We start from the raw sequence: 25,990 nt of genomic DNA on the forward strand, positions 1-25,990 counted from the left end.
TGCACTTAGAAACAAGAAAACTCGAAGCTGGTGCAGCTCTCACAGGACCCGCATAAGGTTAATGAGGCCACTGAGACATGAGCACCAGCTGAAGTTTCCATGGGATCTTTGCAGGCAGAAGTGAATTGACTGACTAAATGAAGAGGTGACAAGGACACGAGTGACTATCTTCAACGTATAGGAATGGCCACCACCAGTACATCAACCAAAGCTTTCCTCACCTGTGTTCTAGAACAAAGAGCGATCCTTTGAAATAAGGCAAGGCCAGCAACCCACCTCGCAAGCTGGGTCGTGAACCATAAGAAACTCCAGTAATGGCTCTTCATTGAAAAATCCCACCGCCTATCACAAATCGTGCTGCTCAGTTGATTGGTCTCTTCCCTGTAGACAAATGTGCTCCCCCCCACCCCTTTTGGATTATTAACTCCTGCAATCATTGGCTATTCTGGCTGTGGCTGACAGGTACTGAAGTCCAAACATCTGGAGCGCCCTTGGCTACCAGCCCTGCTGTTGATGTTTGAACACCGATAAACACTAGATCAATCCTGTCATTACATTAACCTCAAACTTTAATCAGTACAGGTTCTCTTCAAACTAAAGTGGTGGTCCTTAAACTGTTTGACCCAATCACCCCTTTTCCCATCTCAAGTAAGGTCACCACTCCCACAAAAAAGCTGACTCCGTTGTTTTACACAAGCATCTCAGCAGCGGCCATCCCAAACTGGATCCTTAACTCCAAAACAGCAATTACAAATTGCTCTAATACCCCCAGGATATGCCCAAATTACCCCCTTGGGGATAATTACCCTCAGTTTAAGAACAACTGAGCCAAAGGAACAGAAAGAAATGCCCAAGGGGGTAAAACATGCCCTATGCATAAACAGCATCATTTTCTACTACTGACACCCAGCCCCATAGATATAGGGGTGGGGTGGTGTTTTCTACCATTAATAGCTAAAGGATAGTCTATTCAACCTCAGACCCTGGGCACTCAAAAAGTTTGCCAACTTTTCAAACTGCTGAATTTAGGCAACGGTGGGTGATTTTCTAAGGGTGGACTTTTTTATTGTTATTTTCAAAGAGTCTGGCTCTCAGAAGAATGCCAACATGTAGACACAGAGAGCAGATTCAGGCTCCTTGTGGCTCAGACAATTAAACAGAGCCCACCAGACCTTCTTGGTGGCCTGTCAAGCTCTTAGACATCCCATTTTGCGGCCTGCTCCGTCCTGCAAAAATGAGGATTTCTGATCGGCTGAAAGGCTACTCTAGTTTCATTTGGCTTCCTGGACCACGAACTCCACGCTGCGCAGGCTCTTTGGCACGAACCCCAGCCAGTCCTCCAAGCCAAAGTCCCTTTCGCATGAACAGCTGTTTCTCAAGCTTTTCCCTGTCCCTCACCAGCAGGCTGAGTTCAGAGGCTGTATCGTCAGAGCTGCAGGCAGCAGATTCTGGTGCTGTGAAGCAAATCTGCCTTGCGGTACAGAGGCCAGCAAGAAAGTCTACACTAGTGAAATGAACAGCAGCACTTTCTCACAACTCCCATCCATTGGACTCTGGGAGAAGAAGCATTTTCATCTCCCTGGAGAGGTGACAACAGGTGTGTAGGGGTCCATTACGCCAACCTCCTATTTATCTCCAGGCCAAGACAATTCCCTCTAGGATGGGTGTGAGGTGGGGGGGGGGAGAAAATGTTCAGAATGTCCTGATAACTGACAGCTGGGAGTGGGATTTTTGGCCTCTGGTCTCTTGACTCCAGTGGCTCTTCCAATTCTAGAATTCATCCATACAGGTGGATGAGGTGTTCGGAGAATGTCCATTCCTGCTGAAAATCTTTCTTCCTCTGTGGATATTATGGATATTATAATATATATAATAATCTATATTATGGATATTATATTATGGACATTCCTCTATGGATAGTAATCCAGTCACCACCGCTGTTCCCAAAGCAGGTAGTCTTCTCCTAGAGGCCAGTGAATTGGTTGTTGTTGAGGCCAAACTGGAGGCCAGTGAGGGACATAGCCTCGTGCAGGTATTGCCAAAGGAACTGCAAAAGGTAGGCCATGTGGATGCCCGCTGCTGCTTCCCCAGATCTGTCTCTAGGCAGTCCTTCCAATGAATCAGCTATTCCATTCTGCCTGTCTGCACCAGGAACCTAAAATATTTCCATCTCAACCTCTTCACTCTCCCTCCCTCAAGATGAGAGGGTTTAGTAGAGTAAAGCATTAAGGGGCAGAGAGGGAATGGTGGAAATTGATATTCACTGAAGCAGTAAGCAAAACACTAGCAGGACAATCTATGCAACTATGGAGTCGATCAATTTAGCATCCAGCTTCTTAAGCAGTCATCTGGAATAGAGGAGTCTGAAAGAAAGCTACATGTGATTTCCAAACAATTGGGGGGGGGGCGGTCCCTTCATGGTGATGCTGGTCAGCAGACTTGCTTCTAGGAAGCCTTGGAAAGATCTCATTGTTTCTTGAGAAATTGCTCAATGCAGCAGGTGTGACTAGAGAGCTGCTTAGATTTCCTGGAGAAAGTGTGAGTCATCAGGAGTGGAAGAGAATGGGGAGGCATTAGGCCTGGGTAGTAGCTGTTGAGGCCTGAAAAGATAACATGCAAGTACAAGAATGGACTGAGTTATTCTAGGAGAACTCAGCCAAAAAATAAAAGTTCAGGCCAGTTGTCTTTCTTATAGTTTACATGGCAATGGATACTGTTCCTAGGTAGAACTGTCCTTTTGGTTTCACCGTCAAATTTAGAGAGGTAGGAAAAGGAGGATCTAAAAGCTGAAATAGACACTTTAAAAATGGGCAGTAAATTGGACAAGTTGTCAGAAAGAGATAATTGGGCATACTCAGTGCTGGAATACTGTCTCTGGAACAGTGGGAAAGCTGTGATGAAATAAGAAGAAAAATGTTGACTACCACCAAGCTAGCATCCAGGCTGTTAACAGATGGCAGGTCAGAAATAAAATGCAAGGTAAGGAGTCCCAAGGACTTTCTGGGGAGGCTAGAATATGTAAAGGGCTGGTACAGCAGCAGGTGTGACCAGAGGAAACAAAGGCCTTTGCATCTGCTCAGACATGAGATCAGCAAAAATCCTGGAACAGAAATCCTAGTTTTTTATGCTTCAGAATATTCTGCTAGCTGGTTCTTGTGGCCCAGCCACAAACTCCTCTCTAAGGGAAGGGGGGATGTACCACCATCTCCTGTGGAATAGTTCACTCGTTCCCCCAAAAAGGGGAAGGGGGAATCAGGGATCACCCTGAAAGTCGTCTATCCAAGCCTGCATAGAGGAATCCTACCAGTGCTAGGTGAGAATTTGCTTCATGTTAACCTTTTCCAAGCAAGATTCTCACAGAGCCTTTTGTTAACAAGATCTACCAAACTGAGATTAGCATTAAAGGAGTTTCAGCAACTGAATTAATGCTCATACAGAACTCATTTATTTCACTTCTAGGTTGAAGTGGAGAGGATGCTCTCTAATATGACTCCCGCGATTTGTGGAGTCAACACATGTCCCTCTTGGCTCCTTTCAATCAACTTTGAAGGAAGTGGAGTTGTGCACCTTCCTCAAGAAGCCATCCCTGGACTGGGTAGTTTAGACAACTATCACCTGATCTTCAACCTCTTTCTTGGGAGGGTGGTATGTTGTCAGCTACCGAGTGCTCTTGAGGGAGCCCATTATCTAAACCCATTTCAGCCTGGATTCAGATTCAGCCATGGGATAGAAACAGCACTGGTTGCTCTGCATGATGACATGGATTGGAGGCACACACTCCTGGTCCTTCTAGATCTCTCAGCAGCCAATGGCAACCTCCAGGAGGTCAGGAACAGTACCCGTCAGTGGCATGGGGGAGGAACGCTGGTCCAGTGGGCCTTAAGTTGTGAGGTCTCATATGCTGTGCTTTATGAAATTGGCCTAGGGCTTAGAAGCCAACCGCCAACAGTTTCTACTCTAACCTGTGATTCTACAGCCTGAATAGACAAGGCGATCTGAATGCAGTGGAAGAGCCCATGAAGTTCTCTGTGGCATCAGAATCTATCAGGGTCTGCAGAGCCAGTCTATGAAGAAATATAGGAGGGATATTCTCAATGCTTAGCATCACAGATCTGAACTCCACTTAATTTTTGGATGGCCCCCTTCGAGCTGAGGTAGGTGTTAACTCATTTAGCAACAAGCTTGCTCTGGAGCGCTTAGTGTATCTGCTTGCAAAATGCCCCTTTTCCACAAGTATGGCGCTTATGCTTCAGACCAAGAGAGTTCAGCAGAGCAATCTTGTACAAAATGCCCAAAACTTCCACAATATAAGCACAGACCACAAATGCGTGTTATATGAGAACTAGAAGCTTTGCAGACAGGGATTCAAAGAGGCAGCTCTTTGAGTGTTTACTGTTCAAGAAGAAATCCAGCAACTGCCAACTGTAAAATGACTTGTTTACAGTCAAAGCAACGTTCAGTTCTTCTACCTCTTTCTCCTGCTCGATTAACAACGGGCCAAATCCTCATGCTTTTGAGTGAGAGGAGCGGTAAACACTTGGGCATGGTTATTGTAACAAACCTCTGGCCTCAGGCCATTTTTTCTGGCCTAGAAATACCTAGCCCTCCCACCACCCTTGCTCAATCACACAGCCTGAACCGACCACATCCAACCTCCTCAAAATCATCAACCAGGCTATAAGCAGACCCTCCCTATTCTTGTTACCCCCTGCCACAATTGTTCTTCTGCCCTATGCATGAAGCTTCACTGCAGCCCCTGCTGCTTCCATGAAATTACCTGATATTTTCCAAATAATATCCTGAAGGTCAAAAAGTTTTTTCCTTAAAGCCTCCAACTCCATGAATGAAAGACCGAGCTTGCACCTCAGGGTTCAGCAGCTTTGTCTTGGCTTCTCATGGGTCCTTCTGGAAAAGCAAACTCAGGTCCAGGTTTATGCCTTAATTGCATTCCATCTTATGCGTTTCAGCTAGCCTGGCCTTGGAAGGAATCATGAGTTTCTTGGGAGTCAGGAAAGAGCTTAGGCAGAGAGGAAAAATCTCCTCCTTCAGGAAGGGCAGCTTTTATGGGTTGGCTCAGCTGAGCAGGCAGTCTAAATAAATAACGTTCAAAGCCGTTTCCAGCCAGACACCTGTAACGTAATACCATCCCATCTGTCCACCCGATTTGCATTTAAAGTTTTTCATTGAGCTGTTCTTCCCTCTCGCTCCTTCCTTTGGCACCAAAGGGCAGAGGGGCTCCGTCCCAAAAGGGGCCACTCTGCCCCGGGCTTTGACAGCATTAACAAGCATGGCATTGCTGCAGCCGATGCGCTGCAGGAAGAGCCGGGGTGGGCGGGGGTGGGAGCCAGAGTCAGCAGAGGGGAGAGAATTAAAAGACATAAAAGCAGAAGAGAGCATTTGCCTCCTAGAAATGCCCCCTGTCCTATCCTGCTGTTGCTCTTGGCAAGAACTTTTCTGCCCAGCCTAGGGGCAGGAAAACAGCAGAGTGCTGGAAAGCCTTGCCAATGCCAAACACTGGCAAACAATGGAGAAAGACTCCTGCCACTCGCCCAGGGCGCATGGTTATGTATGTGGGGGGGGGGGGAGGTGTGCAGCGCAGAGCAGTGCAATGAAGTGTCAAGCAGGAAATTGAAAAACCTTTGCAAAGTGTTCACACCTACTTTTCCAGGCAGAAAGACTTCACAGAACATCAAACTAAAAGGGCCAAAACGTCAGTTTGTTTACAAAGAAATCAACATTCAACGAGCAGAATCCAATGGAAACATCATTTTCTTTTCTAAACTGCCTTCCAAAATAGACAGCCCTTTAACCAAGGAGGTGGCCTGAGCACATTCAGATTAGTACCTCCCCCCCCCCCGACAGGCTGCAAAGAAAGGTCCCTAACCATGGCTCAGGGTCAGCCCCCCTAAACCAAACCCACAGAGCAAAGCACAAGTAAGATTCATCAAAGCTCAGCCGCCTGTAAAACACCCTTCAAATGGGAGAGGAAGACCATTTTATTCTGTTGGCTTTTTAATGAAAACCTATGTCATTCCCATATCCAGAAGAAATATACAAACTAAGACATGGTATTTGGTTTCCAAATTTTATCCCACAAGTTCGCTACTCAAAATTTTTAAAAGGATAAAAAATAGATATTTTAGGCAAATAATCTACAAAAAAATATATCAGGGTAATTGCCTGCAAAAATGTATGTATTACCACAACTGGAAACAAAAACATAATGTTAGGGAAAGCATATATGAATTTTCACGTAGATTTGTTGCAGAACAAATGAGAGCCAGCTTGGTCTAGTGGTGACGGCTCCAGGCTAGAAACCAGGAGATGGCGAGTCCTGGTCCCGCCTTAGGCATGAAAGCTGGCTGGCTGATCCTGGGCCACTCTCTTCTCAGCCCACGACATCAGGCTCGGGCGACAAGCCGGTCAGTCAATTCCTGTGCAAGCAACAGATCAACGTTCGCTTGATCCAGAAGAAAAAAAAAGCAGACCCTGCACATGTGGGAAAAATGCTAGGATGAAAAAAAAAGTCACAGAAGAACTACTGTAATGCAGAAACAGAAAGAAATGAACTTGATTGGAAAAACTGAAGTTGACACATTCATCCACCCATCCCTATTTTCAAACCCTAAGTGATTCAGGACCAGATTAATACCAACACTTTTAATCAAGCCCAGAAACTAACTGATGCAGCCGATATAAATTGCTTTAACACACCCGTATATTAAAACTCCAGTTGTTGCTCTTGGAAACATGAACACAGCCACAGACCAGAATGCGTTACGGGAAACTAGATGCAACACAGCAGGAGCCAAGTCTGCTCTCCCGGGAAAGGGTTGCAAGGGGCAAACCAGCTGGTGCCCCTCGCCCCGCACGCATAAACTGACACCTCTGGAGTCTCAGCTGGCCTGCGTACCACGGCCGTGCTCCCTGCTCAGGAACATGCAGCTGGTCAAGCGTTCTTGACTAAGACGGGTCTGTCTCGAGCCTTTCAAGGCAATGAGCTTACTGGGTCAGTGCTGGAGTTCAAGTGCTGGAAGTTTGGCAGCAAAGATGATGGACACAAGCAGGAGCTCACTGCTGGGCCAGCTTTAAGGCAGCACTGGGGCAAAGCCCTGCATCCATTCAAGGCTTTGGGTCCCCCACCACCACTGCCAGAGGCTGCCTGGAATTATGAGGTGTCTCTTTAAAGCAAACAGCTTGCATTGCAAGTTTTAGATGAAATCACTTGCGCCCATGCAAAAGTAGATAGAGTGCCTCCTTTTAACTGGCTTTTCCTCCAAGGGTCATGACAAGATCCGGAGTGTCAAGTCCCTATTACTGCTTTAGAGGGCAGGTAAGACTGAAGCCGCTAGTATGCCATACAGCCTAGTTCCCACCCAGCCAAGCAACCCAGGAGGAGTCCACAGGCTGGGTTGCTGAAAATACTCAATCTAACAGGACTCAGCATGATCCCCAGCAGCCCTCTTGCTACTGACAGGGAAAACATAAAGGATTTTCCTGGATACTGATAGAATTGTGGAGTCCTTGGGGTGCTCTGAGCTCGGTTCTTTTCTTGCAAATGTTTCATTACCCAGCTAGGTAACTGGGATGGGGTTTGCTCTCTATTTATGTGCTGTGGCCTGCCTTGCCAGTGCTGGTGGGGGTGGGTTTTTTGTTTTGCTCCTCTGGTAGTTCTTTGATTGGCATATGTCTGCTGCTTGATTGTGTGCCTGGTGGTAACCTTTGCTTATCTGGGTGACGATGCTGGTGATGACCGCTATTCACCTCTACTGATAGAATTCTTTGCAGTCACCGTCTCAAACATTGTGGGAAAGGAGAAAAAACGAGGAGCCCAGATCACTGCTACAAACATCTGCCCTCCAGCCTCAGTGCCAGATGGTGCCTGAATACACCTGTGGCCTGCATTCAGTGGTCTTGCAAGCGTTGGACTTGATTCAGCCAACACAGCATAGTCTGAATCTGGAGGAGTGGACAAGTGTGCATGTTGGTTTTCTCAGAGGAAGAAAGGGCCCATTGTCCACTATATAATACATTAGGGCGTGGATTCTATGGGTGGTGCGGCTGTTTTTTGTGGTATAACAGAAAAAGTGCTGGGTGGGGGCCCCTTATTAATCCTCATCCTTCTTGCTGTTTCCTGTGACAGAGCTTGGTCTCCAAGTGCTGTGGCTGGAGACATGGGGAACAACAGTCAAAGGGGCAGGGAGGTGTGTAAGGGAATGTAGAGACTGGAAGGTTGGCAGCTGATGGTGAAGATGGAGGCTGATGAACGACAACAGAAGAAACCCATGAGACGGCGCGGATGGCAGTACAGAAGAGGAGGAGGAAAAGGAAACTGGAAGGAGAATACTGGTGGGCAGAAAAAAGGAAGGGCGGTGGTGGGCAAACTGGATAGAACAGCTGGAAGGCTGTGTAGAGAGGACTGGATAGCTGAAGGGCTTTCACACATGATCACGGACCAGAGGATGAGAGGAGGCAGAAATCAGACGGAGTGGTTTAGGGCAGCGAGTGAAAGATGGCAGCTTTCTCCATTGATGGCCATCATTCCTGCCTCTTCCAGAGGAGAACTGGAAGAAAAAAAAGATACAAGGAGGGTTGGAGATGCCTGGAGAAGAGAAGACTGTGGGGAGACACGATAGCCATCTCAGACAGTGTTATCCGAAGGGCTGTGAAGTAGAAAAAGGGGCAAAATTGTTCAGGGTTGTTCCAGAAAGCAAGTCAGGAAGGAAGCAGATTTCATCTGGATATCAGGAAAGATTCCTAATGGAAAGAGCTGTTTAGGAATGGAGCAGACTACCTCAGGACACAACGGATTCTCCTTCGCTGTAGGTGTTTAAATGGCAGCTGGAAGGAGATCTGCTTCAGTGGATTGGTGCACTAGGCAAAGGTGCTGGACCAGATAATCCCCAAGGTCCCCTTCAATCTTCCATTCCGTGACACTCTTGCTAAGGCAGGAAGTGGCCGTTTTGATGGAGAAAGAAGTGAACTCGTTGCCACCACTACAGAAGAAGCAGAGCAGACACAGTTTTGTGGGAACTGTGGTGGCTACCACTTCCAGCAGGGCACTGGGCTGGCCTCAGGAAGGTAGTGGCTCTCTCTCAAGCTACAAAGATTAATTGTAACACCCGCCCAGAACACTTGGAGAACCAAGAGCAGTAGGGAAATAAGCCCCCACTGATGTGAATGCATGGAAGAAGCCAAATTGGTTAGGAGGACTTTCCTTCCCCTGGGAGAGACCGGGAGAGAAAGTGCAACGTGGGGACTTGGTGAGAGGTCCCAGGGGGTGGCAGGGGGCGTGATTCACCCAGAGAGAATAGGCAAGTGCTAGACTGCAGGATGACCATGAGGAAGGGCCGGGGAAGGCAACGGAACTGAGGCCACAGGATCATCCTTCAGGGGTATCAGTTCAGGGAGGGGCTGTAGACAGTGATCTAGGTCAGTGTTTCTCAGCGTTCGGCCACTTTAAGATGCGTAGGCCTCAACTCCCAGAATCTCCAGTCAGCGCGCTGGCTGGGGAATTCTGGGACCTGAAGTCCACGCATCTTAAAGCTGCCAAGGTTGAGAAATATTGATCTAGATGAAACATTGGCATGAATACAGGCGGCAGATAACTTTTTCGTAAGCTAACCCCGCTGAAGGCTTGTTCCATAGCAACAGTGGCAGAACCAAGATCTGTGCTAAATCATGGGCAACAGTCCCTTCTACTAAATAGCTTACCAATAACTTCTTTTCCATGGAAGGTTGAACATCTCTGTCCCAAATTAGCTGCCTCCCTTTGGATATGCTCACATAACATGCCGATAGCAAAACCCAGCACTTCATTCTGTTAGTTGTCAGAGGATAAGCACCACTTACTGGCACCTGAGAGTAGGTTCTGTTGACACCAACCACTTCACTTGACCAGCACTGTACTGAAATGTTTGCAAAAGAAATAATCTTTACCATTACTAATGCCTCCGGTGAAGTTACCTAATTAAAGTATTTCAGACTACATTTTAGAACAAAAAGCATCTGAAACAACTGATACAAAAATAAATATCAGCAATAGTAGAACACACCACCCTCAGCAGCCACACCCAAAATACTAAAACCAAAACCATCACTGCAGCCATGGAAAATGTGGTTTTCCTCAAGTTGGACAATATGCATGCTTTTAGAAAGAATCCCGTTCCAGCTGGCACCACCAGGAGCACAGAACGTCTTCCTGGGTCTTCCTGATCTGAAGAGTTACTGGATAGCACTTAAGCCAAACTTTCCATTTTTAGATTATGGTGGTCAAGCAGGAGGCAGCCAAGTGGTTCCAGATTCCCGAATGCGTTATTTAGATGCCTTTCAATTCACCTCTGTTTGGAGTCCATGCTGAAACTGCCACGGCGGTTCCAGACGGCAACCAGGTACTGTAGAAGGCATTCATTTTCCGGGACGTCTGGGCGGCCTCCAGCACCACTCACCATGCTCCTTTTCTGATTCAGGGACGTGGGCTGGGCGCACTAGTCTTCCGTGTTTCCATCCCCTGGGCAATTCCAGGACGAGGTGCTGGGAAACAGCAGGCAATTGTGAGACTCACTCTGTCCAGCTGGTTGGAGGACGGTGGCCCTGGAGCAGGGAAGCAGCAAACCCTGCAAGCACTCCAGGATCAGCACTCAAAAGGAGTGGGTTTTCCCCTCAATGCCACCTGTGGTGTCCTTTCTTGGAGGAGGAGGAGGAGGTCCTGAGAAGCACCCAACAAGGAAATACGGGGCCAATCTCCCGAAGGGGTTCTGGGAGCTCTGGCTGCTCCGGGAGGCGACAGTCCAGCAGCTGCACAGAGCACCCAATGCTGAAGCCCTCCCTGTTTGCTCCTGGGCTAACCTAGCACCACTTCCTTCCTTGAAGCCTCGAGTATCTCAAGACGCGCCTTTTCCCACAGGCACTTTGGTTTTGTGAGGCCCGCCTGTCGCCAAGGCCACCACCGTTCCCACAGCACGGCTGTCTTCCGCGGTCGCGGGGCTAGCCTGCTTGTGGGACGGGTGGAGGAGTCCCTCGCCCCAGGGGGAGCCATCCCCACCTACAGGATCCTTTCGGCCTTCCTAAAACAGGCTTCTGCTGTGTAAGCTTTAGGGACCGATGCCCATCACCCTATGATCATCTGGCGTTAACGTTTGCAGGAAACAGACATAAAATTTTACTGCATTTTCCATTACCTCATTGTTTCACATTTACCCGGTTATCTCTTTAACCAGCAGTGCAGAAGCAGAACCGGTGTTTGCAAGGAAGGTCCTCTCTGCCGCCAACAAAGGCCATTTGAGCAGCCTCCTCCCACCTGCCCTGCTCTGAGGGCCCTTTGTTGAAGCCACCCTGGCATCCCCGGGGCTGTCTGGAAAGAAGGCAGGCCGAGGACCGAAAGAGCAGCTCTACCAGGAGCGGCGCAGAGGAAGCCTTTTCAGAAGGGGGGGAGGTCGACTCCGCCCCCCAAGCAAGGGGGGCCTTCGAACAGGGAAGGAGCCCGCCCAGTCCGGCTTGATAAGCCTGAGGCCCACCCATCAACTGCAGCAAGGGAACAAGGCCGGCCGGCCGGCCGGCCTGTTAGGACTACGACAAGATGCCGCTTAAACTTTGCTGAAAGAGCCACAATTGCCTAGGTTTGCATACTATGTTAAGGCATGATCTTCAAATCACAATGGTTGCGCCCAAACATTATGGATCAGCACAATATATGAACTGTGAGAATATATTTGCAGCATGAGAGGCCCTGAATAAAGCTTCTTCACAAATGCAAGCGTTGCTCCTGTGCTCCAAGACAGCTGTTGCCTTCATGAACATAAAAACCACTAATACTTCGCAACAGTTGAAGAGGAGGAGGAGGAGGAGGAGGAGGAAGAGGACGGCCACTGCAGTGCGCTCCAGGATCTCAGACAGGAGGCGCAGAAGCTCCAAAGAGGAGGAAGAACTTCATGGAACAAACAGTGCTCGATCCCCACCCCCACACGCACACCCACAGCACACACAACTCACACACTGCCGCTTCCTGAGCTGGTTCTTGCCGTCATGCCAGCATCAGCTGGAAAGCCGTCCGAGCGCTTCCCAGCAGCCAAGTGCAGGGCGAAGGGGGCAGTGCCAGAGAAGGGGGTCAATGCATCTCAGAGCATTGCAAGCCAGAGAAGGGCTCCGCTCAGGAGAAGAAGGATCTTGGCTTACGTTGCCAGGCACTTGGCTTCCAACCTGACACGTCCTTGATTTGGACAGGTTTAGGGCTCAGAGCTCCGTGCGTCCCTCCTCTGTTCTTTTCCGAGTACCAGAACAATTAAGGAAGCCCCTAAGTAATTCGGGCTGGAAAAACACAGAGAGCCACGGGCGTAGGAGATCTAATTTTAGAGGATGGTTTTGTTGGGATTTTTACTAAAAGTTGCTTGGCAGGCTTTGCCAACACAAAGTTTCAGAGCTGAAGATGTTTTTTAAATGTTCAACGTGCCTGAGGCAGAGATGGCGATCTACTGCATTGCAAAACAAGGCTGAACCAAGGCTTCCCCTGGAAAATATTCTGGGTCTTAAGAGCTGTTCCTTCTCTTAGGCCAGTGTTTCTCAACCTTGGTAACTTTCAGAGAGGTGGACTTCAACTCCCAGAACTCCCTTGCCAGCCTGCTGGCTAGGGAATTCTGGGAGCTGAAGTCCACATGTCTTAACAGTTGCCAAGGTTGAGAAATGCCGTCTTAGGCAATCTGGGCCACCACCACCTGAGCACTTCCACTGAATCTGCTCCCACTGCTGACCCAGACCTCCTCTGCAGCAGCAGCAGCACCCGATTCTTTTGCACAGACAGGGATTTTAAGAGGACGTGGCGGGCAAGCTCACGGAAGAGCTGCTGGCAGCTTTGCCCCTCCCAAGATGCCTGCCCTGGAGACAGAGGCTGGTTCCCGTCTCCTGCCTGCCCTGCAAGGTGCCTTCGCTTTCCTCTGGCCTCTTCTGGGCAGTGCCAGCAAAGCACTGAGCCATTCCAACCACCCTCACTTTGATTTTCCTTCCTTAATGTTTATTTTTCCAAAATGAAATAAAAGTAAACTGGCAACAAGAACTAAGGAAAGGAAAAAAGAAAACCTTCTGGAATACCGTCGATTTAAAGACCACGTATTCAATGAGAGAGGTGGCCTGCTTTTGCATTTGGCGGGGGGGGGGTCGTATGAGGATAAACCAGAGACCAGGAATCGAATGAACTGCTTGTGCTGCTCCCATTTTCTAGAACACCGAGAGTCTCAGGGGACACGCGAGGTTCAAATCCCAGACCATCTTCCCAAAGCTTTTGAACTCTCAGGAGAGTGGTCCCATGCAATGTATTTTATATAGCAGGTAGACGCTATTTAAAAGAAATACATATGCGATATTCTTCAAATATTAATGGTCTTAACTGAGGACTCTCCTTTATTTACTAAGATAATATATAGAGCCTATTATTATTATTATTATTATTATTATTATCATTATTATTATTCTGAAAAAAGCAGGTAGGGCAGGAAGCCTGGCCGAGGCCACTGCAGGCTTGAAGGGACCATACTGGGACCCCCAACTCTGTACCTTTCATTTGCTGATCTGCTTGTCCCCATCCGTGATTTGACAGAATTGGCACTTTGCACACCAGAGATAAAACAGAGCCGAGATTCTCCATTAGCAGAAATGATTTTCTGCATCAGGACCTAGCAAACACTGGCTATGCAACTTAAGTGTTCCTTGAGTCTAGTTATCTTTCACTAGGAGTCTGATGGTATCCGGTAAACGTGTAGAATTGCATTTAATTTCGTAAGACGTTCACCGGTTTGTGCTTCGGCCGGAAGCACCCTCTGAACGGGCGGAGAAAGAAAGAAAGGCAGGATCAGAGCCCTCTTCTCCCACGGGCCAAAACAGGTCCAGCCTGTCTGCCGGACGCAGGGGACGCTTGCCCGGGGGCCAGAGTGCGCTGCCAGCCGTGCTCCCACACACCTGCCCCCAGACAGCACATTCTTCACGCCACCCAGAGATTTCTGGACAGTTTGGGAAACTGGAACCGCCGCTAGCCCCGGAGCAGAAGAGGCATCCTTCTTCCGCAACGCCCAGCCGCATCCTGAGAGGGGGAAGGCCGGCTCACTTAAGCACAGGGCTGGATTTATCCCCCCAGGGACAGCTCCCAATCCCCGACTCGGGCAGTTTTCTCCTCCGGGTCTCGGCAGCTGCTTGTCAGGGGACCGGATAACAACGAAACAACTGGCAACACATACCCATTTTTAAGCAGCTTTCAGTTAGAGCAGCTCCAGCTTTCTAACAGCCCAGGTCACCGTGCGGGTTTCAAGTCACCAGCTCCTGCTTCAGGGCAACCGGCTGAATGCTCCTGGAGGCCGTTCGGCCCCTGGATCAGGACTGCATCTGGCAGGATCGTCCTTGCGCCCCTCCGAGGTGGCTCCCTGGCACCCCCAGCCGCCCTGGCGTTACAGCCGCCTCCCGCCCGTCCAAGGCAGCCTCGAGACACGCAAACGCTATGCTTACCTCGGAGGAAGTCGGCGGCTGCTGTGACTGGAAACAGAGGCAGGACTGGGGTCGGCAACGAGGACGCCCCGTTTCATGCCAGTCCAGGGGTGTCCACAAGGCACGGCACAAAAACGTCATGACAAACAGGCAGAGCCTCGACTGCACCATCACGGCCACCACCTTGACCGAACCCTGAGGCCGCCTGTGCTTGTTTTAGGTTTACGCTGAAGTCTCGATGATACACTTTGAATCGTTCTCTGTCTCTCAAAATGGTGAGCCATAACACCAAATTAGGTTGTTTCAAACTTTTAATTAACTTTTTTCAGATGACTGTTACTGAGCAAACTACATATTCATTAACACCAAAACTAAATTAGCAGTAACACACACCTGCAGCCAGACTTTCAGCTGCACACTTTGGCACATGCTAGTTCAATATCACACCTGTCTTGAACGTATTAGCAGAAAAGAGAACCTGGAAATGCTTATTCCAACGGGAAGACCAGTCCCGCCAGGCCGCCTTCTCTGACCACCAGCTACAAGAGGGGCAGACAGCCCCCCGAGTCACCAGGCCCCGTGCCCACAAGCCCCAGAGCCGGCATCCTCCTAGGGCCAAGCCAGAATCCTGAGCCCCCCGGCTTCCTTACTGGCAGAAGGCCAAGGTCACGGGGTCTTCCAGAAAACCATGAGTGACGCTGAGCGGGTGGGCAGAGCTTTACTCCACCCTCTGGAGCACCTCAATTATATTAAGGCCCACAGATCTCTCTCATTCATTCATTCATTCATTCATTCATTCATTCATTCATTCATTCATTCGTATGACTACCCTCTCGCCGTCCCACTCAAAGCAAAAGCACCCAAAGCGCACCCGAGGCCAACCTCATCCACCCCCACCTCCCTGAAAGGCAGGCTCATCGGCCACCCGGGCCCAGCGCCCGAGAGACAAGAAAGGCCAGCAGGGTCCGGCGGCGTTGCAACCTCTCGCACACGGGTGTGCGCCGGCAGTCCAGATCCAGGGCAAAAAGCAAATGAAAAATTAGGATAAAGCCATATCTGCATTACAAAAACCACCACACCGTATTTTTGTTGGCAATGGCAGCAGCTAGGCTGACAATATGCTTAGCCAGCAAACCACGAATACCACACTGAGTACCTTGCAGCCAATCTCAGTTACGACTTCCTCATACTAGTGGCTGGCAATATCCGGGGGGCGGGGGAGAACGGGTGCCACCCAGGCCAGACCTTTTCAGCCGGAGCACCGACCCTGGCAGGGCGACGCCCTTGCCTGGCACCCATCCTGCGTCCCCTTAGCCACCAGGCAGGTTTTTCTTTTCATTCCCCGTGGCTTTTTAGAGCCTTGAGGATCTGTGAATTTTGAGGTTTTCTTTTAAAAGTCAGTATTTCTTTCTTGATCTCGCTCTAATATAGTTTACATTGTTCTACTGTCGTACACGCACGCTTGTGTGTGCGTGGGCCAGCTCTACGGATCTCCAGTTAAGGGGGAGCCCAGAAATAAAGGGAAGAGGCACAGCTGGACTTGCAGGCCGATCCTCTCGACCTCAGGACAGAAAGCCATCCCCGGCCATTTCAGGAAACCTGGCGCAGCTTGGCTCTCTCTGCCACCCCACTGGAAAAGGGCGAAACTTCGGGCGGCTCCTCTTTTCGTCCAACGGGTTGGGTACCGCTCTGTCCCGACGGCACCGCCGGGCCCAGACGCAGCCTTTGGGGAACGCAGCTCAGCCCAGGCTCGCCTACTAAACATCGCCAGCTCGTTTCCAAAGGCTGCTGGGCCGGCCTGATCTGGCTGTGATTTACTCCCCGCTGGCAGGCCTCTCCCAGCCGCTGCCCGGGGCCTGCGGAGCAGAGATAAGCCCCCCCCCCGCCCCGTGCAGCCAGCGCGAGGGAGATAGCAGTCACGGCCGCTGACAATGATTAATTCAAGGCTTTGCCAGCTCAGCCAGGCTCGGCCTCTGCAGGCGAGAAAGGGCCGCACCGGCCTCCCCTCCTCCTTCAGGACTTCACCGCCCTGACGGACCCCCGAAGCTGCCCTGCGCGCGGTGCCTTTCCCCCCTCGGACTACCTCCTGAAGCAATCCAGTGGAAAAGCTTCAAAGCAGGTCCGGAGGCAGCAGCCCCCCACTCAGCCCCGTTTGTGGCATCTTCCTCTAGCCAAGGAAACGGTCAGAACCGCCCCAATTTGGGAACAGGAGTTCAGCCTGCCAGCGGGAAGAATGGTCCTCTTTCAGACCCACACACGTGCTTCACACCAGAGTGGGAAGAAGTGCATTGCACCTCTCTGCTACTCATCAAAGCAGCCCCTTCCCTTTCGGCCTTCCGTGCGAGCCAGAGCAAAGGCAGTGCTGCTTTAAGAAGTCCATTCAATTTAGTATGACGTTTAAAGCAGCCTCAATTTGTTCACGCTCATGCAAAAAACTGAAAAACAGCAGAGAGATGTGGAGCGCATGCAAGGTCCAACTCTTTCCTGAATCTTTTGCAATGCATGCACATTTACACGTTCATAGACTAGACATGTCCCTGGCCATGGCTTTAGCCCAGAATGTGCGAGAGACACCGAGAGTGGAAGGCGCCTTTCAAAGCTTCAGACAACGCGCCAACCGCCCCAACTCCAACGCTTCCAGAGAAGGCAAACAAATGTTGGCCTCAATTCTGCCACCACGGCTGCAGCAGAGAGCTCAGCAAGGGGCTTTGACCAAGGCCCGGGTATTCATCAGCCGATGGAAAAAGGATCGGGGCCGGATTCCTGCTTGTTTGTGCCCTCAGGCAGAAAATTTAAAGCCCCACCTGATTTAGAAAAAGGATCTGGGAATTCCTGAAAATTCCAGACTGCTCTCTGGGGGCAATTCCGTGGTTTCTGGAAGTCAGCCTCCCACCGAGTCCCACACATCTGGACAGGATCAAGGAAGCAAAAACAACACCACGGACTTCAGGAAGGCATTTTTAATGCTAACCCAGGGTAAATACAGAATCAGGAAGCTGTAAGAGGAACTTCCAGCCCTTGCTTATCAGCGGGGTCTCCAAGTGATCTGAAAAGTTTCTCCCACCTGGGCTGAGTTGCCGTTTATGAGATCAGCGGACAAAGAATCACTTTCTACCTCTTGGTGGCTTCCATCCACTCCCCCCTTCTCAGCCTCCCCACAAACCCTCACACACTTCAGACCAGAAGGTTTCAAAGTATTCTAGTCCTGAAACAAGGCAGTTTAATCGGAATGCTATATCCACTTTAGGTGCAGAGAATTTACTTCCAGACAGTGCCAAATCTGGGAGGAATCTGGCGCAATCTGGAGGGAAGCAGAATGTTCCATTCCTGGATCAAGGAGTTGTGCACATCCTTGTCTGGATTCACCAGGGTATCTGAAGGACACCCCCCCCCAATTTTATTTATTTATTTATTTATTTCAGCCGCCCATCTCATATATGTGACTCTGGGCGGCTAACAACTAAGACAAAATAAAAACAGTAAAAACACAACCAGTATTTAAAAACATAAAAAATAGCAGCTGAGTCAACTCACAAACTTGAACAAGTCATGACACAGGCTCACCCCTGCTATCAGGGCCCCAGGTTGGATGGCAAAGCCAAGTTTTTATTGGCTTGCGAAAGGCCAAAAGGGTCGGGGCAAGTCGGATCTCGGGAGAGGTGACGTTCCAGAGGGCAGGTGCCACAGCAGAAAAGCCCCTTTCTGGGTCCTGCCAAATGGCACTCTCTTGCGGGCGGGATCCAGACGTGCTTCTCCTGCCGGATCTAATGGGACAGGCAGACACCACTGGGGAGAGACAGTCCCGTAAGTCACCATGAAGGGCTTAAAGGTGACAACCAGCACCTTGAATTGTATCTGGAAGTCTACTGGCAGCCAATGCAATTTGGGGAGCAGAGGCGTCACATGTGCCAAGCGGCCAGCACCCATAACTGCCCACGTCACCACATCTTGTATCAGCTGAAGCTTCTGAATATTCTTCAAGGGCAGCCTCACGTAGAGGGCACTGCAATGATCCAATCCGCAAGGCTCTGCCTGTGCCATCAGTACAACGGTGGGACTGTTTCTCCTGGTGTACCCAGAATTTAAAATGCTCTTCCCAGAGCATTCACACCACACCCTCTTTAACCATGCCATTAAAGCCATGTGTCCTCAGCAGCCTACCTTTATCCCAGGGAGGGGGCTGGAAAAGCGAGAACATGACAGCTGTTTTCACAAAATGAAAGCTGAAGATACGTTGCTGCTTTGGAACAAAAACAAACACAGGAAATCCCAAAACTCAGTACCCTGTTGCTCCAGAGCATGTGAGTGAAACACATGAACACAGTCTGGGAGCTCTGGCTAGTAGCCTCTAGGGCAGGGTTTCTTAACTTGGCTGCTTTAAGATATGTGGACTTCATATCTTCATATCTGGGGAATTCTGGAGAAGATGGTGATCCAGAGGGCAGGTGCCATGGCAGAAAAGGCCCTCTTTCTGGGTCCCGCCAGTGCCGTTAGTACAATGGCAGAATTCTGTGAGTTGAAGTCCATGCATCTTAAAGAGGCCAAGGTTGAGAAATGCTGCTCTAGGGTAAGCCAGGAGGCCCTCTTTCCATCAGAGGGTCGAGGCTGGAAAGCTTAAGATCCGGCAAGCGCTCTGCACCCTGAAATTTCCAAGTGGGGAGGCTGAAGAGGAATCTGGGTCAGAAGCCTGCTTGCTCAGAGGTCTCAGAAGATCACAGCCAGGTGGTCCCTGAAGCCACTGAAAAGGCTGCTGGGGCACTGGGGGAGCCCAAGGTGGCACTCCCAGCTATCAGGATGCCAAAGTTATCCTGGGATGCAGCCAGAAGAGAGAGGCTTGGACGTCAACACACCATACCTGGAGCTGTCTGTCTTCCAAGCTTCCAAGCTTCAGCCTTCCTACAGCTTTCTACCTCCTTAAAGAGCTGGCTGAACAAACGGGCAAGGGAACTGCTTAGGGCTTTGACCTTTTACTGCCCTGAAGGTCAGAAAGATGCTCTACTGCACGGAGCTCTACGGGAGGGGCTCAGGGTGGCTTCTTCCTCTTCTGCATTGACAGTGCTCCTCTAGGCGCACTGGGAGAATGCAGGTCTCCTCCTGGCAGAACACTCCATGCCAACACCACGCCTTTCCAGAGCAGTGGTCTGCCTTCAGCACAGCTGCAACCACAAGGCAAGGGAAGAACCTTCTCATCAGGCTGCCTTTGGCCTTCGTTCCAATGATGAGCGTGGCACATGGTTTTTAAGGGCCTGGCATGGCTGCAGTTATGCTGGCGTGACTCAGCAAGCGGAGTGAGAAACGGGGAAAAGAAGCTCAACTTTGGCCTTGAAGGACAGCTGTGCTGCCACAAGGTCTGACCAGTTGATGTGGCTCCTAGCCAGGGTTGTTGCAGTGAGGTTTTGAGACAGCAGTCCCATTGGCCCAGCCTGGTATATAGAACTGGGAACTAGAGCCCTGCGGGGCACCCACCTCCTCATGGACATGGGGACATGCTGCCAGTCTGACCCAAAATTGGAGAGAGAGAGTGGAGGAGAGGAGAGAATGGGGAGTAAAGTTACAGGAGTGTGCAGAGCAGATGTGGGTTCCTGGTTGGGGAGGGTGAAGAGGGTGGCTTCCCTGGAGGAAGGGAAGGGAAGTCCCAGAGAGACAGCATCTTCACTCAAGTTGGCAAAGCCCTGGGCTCTAGGGAAGGACTGGGCAGAAGACCCCAAGAGAGGTTCTTCCCCTACTGTGGAGGAGATGATCGGCTGAGCGGATCCAGCAGAGAGTCAAGGCATGCTGAGCACATTGCAGCAAATCCAACACATTCCTTCTTTTCACTCTCTCTTGATAAGCCCAGAACCGGGAGGTGAAGCAGTTGGCAGGAGAGCTATAAAGGGGAACAGTCTCTGGGGGAAAGACTCAGGAGTAAACCTGACACCAAGATTGTGTTGAATATACCTGTTGTAAATAGCTTCACTGAATACAGTAAAAAAAAAAAAAAAACAGAAATAGATGCCTCCACTCTCTTGTGTCAACTGCCATCCTTGCAAACCAGAGTAGACCTCCCATTCCAGAAGCAGCCAGTCACACTGTGACAGTGAGGCACCTTCCCTCCCTCAATGGAGGCAAGGAGTCCTATGTGGGGAGGGTGGTTCTCTTGGGGCTTCTGGCCTGGCCCAAGACTGGCTGGGGAATTCTGGGAGTTGAAGGCCACGCATCTGAAAGCTGCCAAGGTTGAGAAACACTGCTCTATGGTGAAGAGACTGATCCAACATCTACTACAGATGATCAGGCACATTTGACTAAATACTGGTTTTCCATAAGAAAAATCTCTGACTTTGGAAAGACATGGTATAAATTATCCTAAAAGTTGTATACTGCATTTCAGACATCCTTTTGGTCCCAGAAATTGCCAAATGATCACAAATTTCAGGTCCTAGGAGATGTACCCTGTGCCTCAGCATGCTCACACCAAGGCCTCTTTCTATGAAACCGGATTCAGCTCTCGCCCCCTTGGTTTTAGGAAGGCCACTGGCTGTTCCAGCAGGCCTTGGGGTCAGGATGTTGAACTGTGATCCTCCCAGCACGGGAACTGGTTTCGATCAGAGTAATTGATATATTTTTTTATTTAATGACTGTATCGTATGTTTTTAACCTAATTTATGAAAGTCACGCACATACACTGCTCCAAGTCCAGGCAATTGGAGTAGACTATTGGTCCAGTAAATAAATCATCCAGATTTATCTACACCTACAGGGTGGTTCTTGTCCTTTGTTCACTTAACAAGCTGAGCTCTGCAATGTCACCAAGACTTCAGTATGGCTGTTTATGATTCTGCCCCTGAAGAACACAACCCTTCCATGAATGGAAGCCACCTTAAGCTAAGCAGAGCCTCTGAACTCTGGAAGAAGAGCAGCCCCACCACGGGAATCCAACAGGCCTTGAGTTTCCCTGCCAGTCTCACTGGCTGTTTGGTCAAAGTCCTGGTGTTTGGCCTACAGAATGGGGGGAAATAATCCCAGGGTTTGATGTGAACGCTCCTGGCTGTCTTTCAGTGCAGCAGGAATGCAATATCAAGGAAAGCAAGGAGGAGGAGAAAAAGGAGGATGGAAGACGTGTAACAAACCAAGTTTGGAGTCTCCTCTCTGACCATGATGGAAAACAGTCGTCCCTCACCTCAGCACTATCTCATGCCTGGTTGAGAGGTTCTTGTGACTGGGGCTACTTGTCAGGGTGGGACAAAGAAACAGGAGTGAAGTGGTGGTCTTCCAACTGGGACTTCCCCCGAACGTGACAAGAGAAAACAATAAACAAAGAATGCTTCATAATGTATCTTCTTCACCTTCACACAAATACTGATAAACTCACAATGCTCAGCTTATCCTGTATGAGTGCATGCCCAGCCTCTGCAGCAAGGCAGCACTGTGGTTCTCCTTCTATGAGGAAAGACACCGAAGGAAGCAGAGGAGAGCAGCTCAAGAAAACAAGCTGGGCCAAAGGCGATGCTGGACAAAGTTTGCAACTACAGTGCCATGGAGGCCAAACCAAGCGACAGATTTACAGGGGTTCAGGGTCCAGGTCCCTTTGCATAAAGCCCAGCACCACTCTGTCCACCTCAAACAGGCTTTCTTTTGGGGTGGGCACCTGTAGGCAAATGGATCAGAAATGCTGGTGTTGCCTGTTAGTCAAGAACAAAGCGAGCCAGGGCTACAGCAACCCTGTCTGATCACTAGCCACTGAGCCGGGCGGGTGGACCAACCTGCCAAACCACCCCCACTCCCAAATCTCCCGGCTCTCTCACCAGGGGTCAAAGACAGCTCTAGACAAGCTCCAAACTATGAGAAAACAGCCCACGTAGGAAATGCTGTTCAGATTTCCCATTCTGTCAATTCCTCTCAATTTTGCCTGCGAGCCAACAAGGGGACAGGCAATGTCATGCCAGGGGCTAAAGCCCCACGTGATTTATTGATTTATTAGAATTATATCCCTCCTCTTCCCCAGGAGCTCAAGGCACTCCTTCCTTCATGGTTCCCCCCGAACAAAACCAGCTCTGTGGGTGAGTCAAGACGAAAGAGCACGACTGTCCCAGTGGGCTTCCAGGGCAGATGGCGGCCTTGAGCTTGGTCCCCCCATTCTAATCCAGCATCTTCACCACCACACCCCTGGCTTGCCTGGGAACTAAGAGGGGAAGCAGGAGCCCCGAAGCCCTCCACTGGAGCTTTCTGGCAAGGAGCACAGAGGTGCAGCCCAAGGAATGTGCGGAGGCTGCAAAGAGCTTTCTCGGACACCTCCCCGTCTCAGCAGCCATCTACAGATGGGAGAGGAAGCTTCGCATCAAGGCTGCAATGAAACCCTTTTTAAAGCTGGCATTAAATGCATATCCGTCTATTTCAGCAAGAGCAATGAAGCTGAAATGTAGCTTCAAACAAAATATCTTGTTTGTGGCACAGCATGTGCTCTGGATACAGAACGACACAACAGATGCCTCATTTGCAGCCAGGTTTCTCAGCAAAAGTGTCCTGCCTTCGAGTGGCTGAAGGAAAGAGGAACTCTCTTTACAGGCCAACCCGGGTGGACGTGCCTGCAAATCCTGGGGGTCAAGGGCGAAATGTGTTTGACACTCCCCTCTTACTTCAGCCATACCAGACCTCTCCCAAAGGAGAAAGATGTGGGATGAATCTGGCACCAGAGAGCAGGTCCAGCTTTGGCTCTGGCAGGCTGAATTACACTACTGCCCCAAGGCCCTTCTCTCTCCCCTAAAAGTTTGCCTTTGCCACCTCTGCCGCAACTTTGGGCGCCCTGAGATTAAGAGTATGCTTATCTGAAGAACCTCCTAAATGGATCTGGTATCACGTTAAGCAAGGGCGAAGGAAAGGTCAAACGGCACAGGCCCAAAGGCGTAGCAAGCTGCTTCCCTGAAGTTGCAACTGGTTTGCAAACACCCCCGTGTGCCTGGAGAAGAACGCAAAATGAGAGAAGCCAGCTTGGCCGGAAATCGACAAGGCCACACGGCCTGCATTTCGTCATGAAGTGAAAACTGGTTTGGCCTCTCGAGAAAGAGAAAAGTGAAGGGCCTGGAGCCCAACCGCCTTCTCCCTTCAGCTCTGCCTCAGCCTGGCCATCGCTCAAGAGATTAGTGGTGGCGGAGCAGAACATCCATTATGTTATTCATGCTTCACCTTCGCTTCTGGCTCTCAAAGCCCAGATCCCCCCATGGAGAAGGAAGGACTGAAAGCAACGTGGAGCGAAGAGGTGGAGCAGAAAGAGCTGGTCCTTTCAGTCAGGCAAAGGTGGCGGCACTGAAAGGCACCGCAAATAGAATTTCAAGGGTTCTGATGGGCGATTGTGTTATTTTAGTACTCTTCTGGTCTTTCCAATGACTATATTATTAACTTCAACTTTTCTTTCTTTCTTTCTCTCTTTCTCTCTTTCTTTCTTTCTTTCTTTCTTTTCTTTCTTTCTCTCTCTCTCTCTCTCTCTCTCTCTCTCTCCTCTCTCTCTCTCTCCCCTTCCCTTCCCTTCCCTCCCCCCCCCCTCTTTCACTTGTGCCTTCGAGTCAGTGTGAGCTCCTGGTGACCGCCTGGACAAGTCCCTGCAGTTTTCTTGGCAAGATTTCAGAAGCAGCTTGCCGATACTTCCTTCCCAGGGCTGAGAGAGAGGGACCGGCCCAGGGTCACCCAGCTGGCTTCGTGTCTAAGGCAGGACTAGAATTCACGGTCCCCTGGTGCCTTCACCACTACACCAGACTGGCTCTCCTACCTTCAACTTACAGGAGAGTTAAACAGCCCATACTGTAAAAGATCCCTCCTTTCTCCCTGCCCCCTCCCCAGTTCCTGCGCCATCCCCTCCCCTTCCAAAGGGACCCGGGGCTCCCCAGCCCTCGGCCGCTCCTCTACCGCCCAAGACCAGACCAACACAGCCACCCTGAAGCAAGGGCTCTGGTTCTTCTGAGACAAAACGCATCCCTTCTTCTCATTCTGCCAGAACCCAACGCCCGCAAGGACGGTGCTGGGATGCCAAAGGAGGCCCGATCGGAGCTACCAGCCGAGGCTGTCCAGGAGCGCTCAGCTGCATTTCCAAAACACCTCCTGCCACCTTAAGACGGGGCCCCCCAATGTGGAATAACTGGAATGGCCATTTTTAAGCGATGTCACATATTCAGTTATTTACAGCCAACTAATGTTATATTGGAAAACCATAATCTCCATGACATTATTAAATCTCTCGGTCTTTCATCTGTATTTTACTCTTTTATTCTTTCTTTGCGGTCCCTGCTTATCCTTGTGCCTGTATTTTCTTTAAAATATCTAAGTGTAAGGAAAGGAAAGGCAAAGAAAGCAAGAACATCAGTCCCAGTGCTCCAGAGGGACCCCACATCACTTTCCCACACCTCGGTGGGAGCGCTGATGAATCCAAGACAGAGGATTGTGACCAGAACCTCCCAAAGTCTTTGGGGCATCCCCAGAATTAGCAAGATGGAGACACACTTCAAGCCCCACGGCGACACTCCAGGCGCTGCAGAACGCTTGTCCACAGAGAGCTTCCCAGCCCAGATCAGACAACACAGCCTGAAACCACCATCTGCCACCAGGTGCCGGGAAGGACCGACTCACGTGAGGAGGATCCCAGGTCCCTTTTCCCGCCCTCTGACCTCATTGCAGCCTGAATCTCTGCAGCCTGAAAGTTGGTGGTTTCGTTTTTTAACCTGATTGTTGACATTCCCCTAAAAGATTACACAAAGGACAACCTAAAGCACGGCTTGCGAGATAATTCCAGCCTTCCTGGACGTTTAGCATCTCTCCCCGCAACGTAAATCAGCCCCTCTGTCCTCCACCTCAGGATCAGCCAGTCAGCTTCTTCTCCAGTCCACACAGATGAGCAGCTGGGAAGGCACTTTTGACAGGAAGGCCTCTCCTCCCCACTCAGAGAGCTCACTGTAATGAGATCACATCCCTGCCGCATTTTCTTGCGTGTCCTTCGACTGTCAAGGAACCGAACCCGGAGATTCCCAAGCAATTTTCAGGCCAGCCTGAACAAAGGCCTCACCTGCTAGGCGGAAGTCGCCTTCCCTAGAAACGGCTGACGTTCTGCGCCAACTGGGGTCTTGGCAGGAGGGAAAGTGACGCCAGGGCACAGGGAAGCCAGGCGTTTCAAGAACCCCCCTTGCATCCACACCTGCCTCCTCCCTAGCCTGGGAATTTCTTACAAAGCCAACAACAGAACTACAGGTACATTCCTTGTATAATTTATTCGTACGGGCTGTTGTCATGCTCCTTCCGAGCAAATGTCCCAGCTGCAACCTGTTTTCTTCCTTCTTTCAGAGCAGGCAACACTAACAATCCCTGCCTAAAAGGCAGGCCACGCACCTGAGGCCCAGCCCTTCAGCGGAACAGCCTCCGTCTTTTGGGAAAGACAGGCAGGTTCAGAGCGTTCTGTGCCCAGGAAGGCACCACGGGGATGGCTACAGAGAGGGCACGTTGTTCAGCCCCCCTCCTTTGATTTCACTGGGTGAAATGATGGCTGCCCCTCCATAATTCCTCCCTC

General features: G+C 50.2%; 1 protein-coding gene across 2 annotated transcripts in view; it reads right to left on the minus strand.

Annotated features, from left to right (window-relative positions):
• Positions 1-25,990, minus strand: part of BCR (BCR activator of RhoGEF and GTPase) — an 86,957-nt gene that overhangs the window by 55,259 nt on the left and 5,708 nt on the right. Inside the window, exon 1 of one of the 2 annotated variants that reach the window (XM_088143750.1) lies at positions 11,181-11,428. The exons of the other annotated variant lie outside the window; for it this stretch is intronic. The gene's annotated coding sequence lies outside the window, so the exon portion shown is untranslated. Of the gene's footprint in view, positions 1-11,180; positions 11,429-25,990 lie in introns of those variants that run through there. 2 annotated transcript variants of the gene reach the window in all.

Source organism: Python bivittatus, unplaced genomic scaffold (assembly GCF_059951505.1).
Source record: "Python bivittatus isolate LINGU-HERP-01145 unplaced genomic scaffold, Pbiv_v1 ctg000390_np1212, whole genome shotgun sequence".
Classification (NCBI taxonomy): domain Eukaryota; kingdom Metazoa; phylum Chordata; class Lepidosauria; order Squamata; family Pythonidae; genus Python; species Python bivittatus.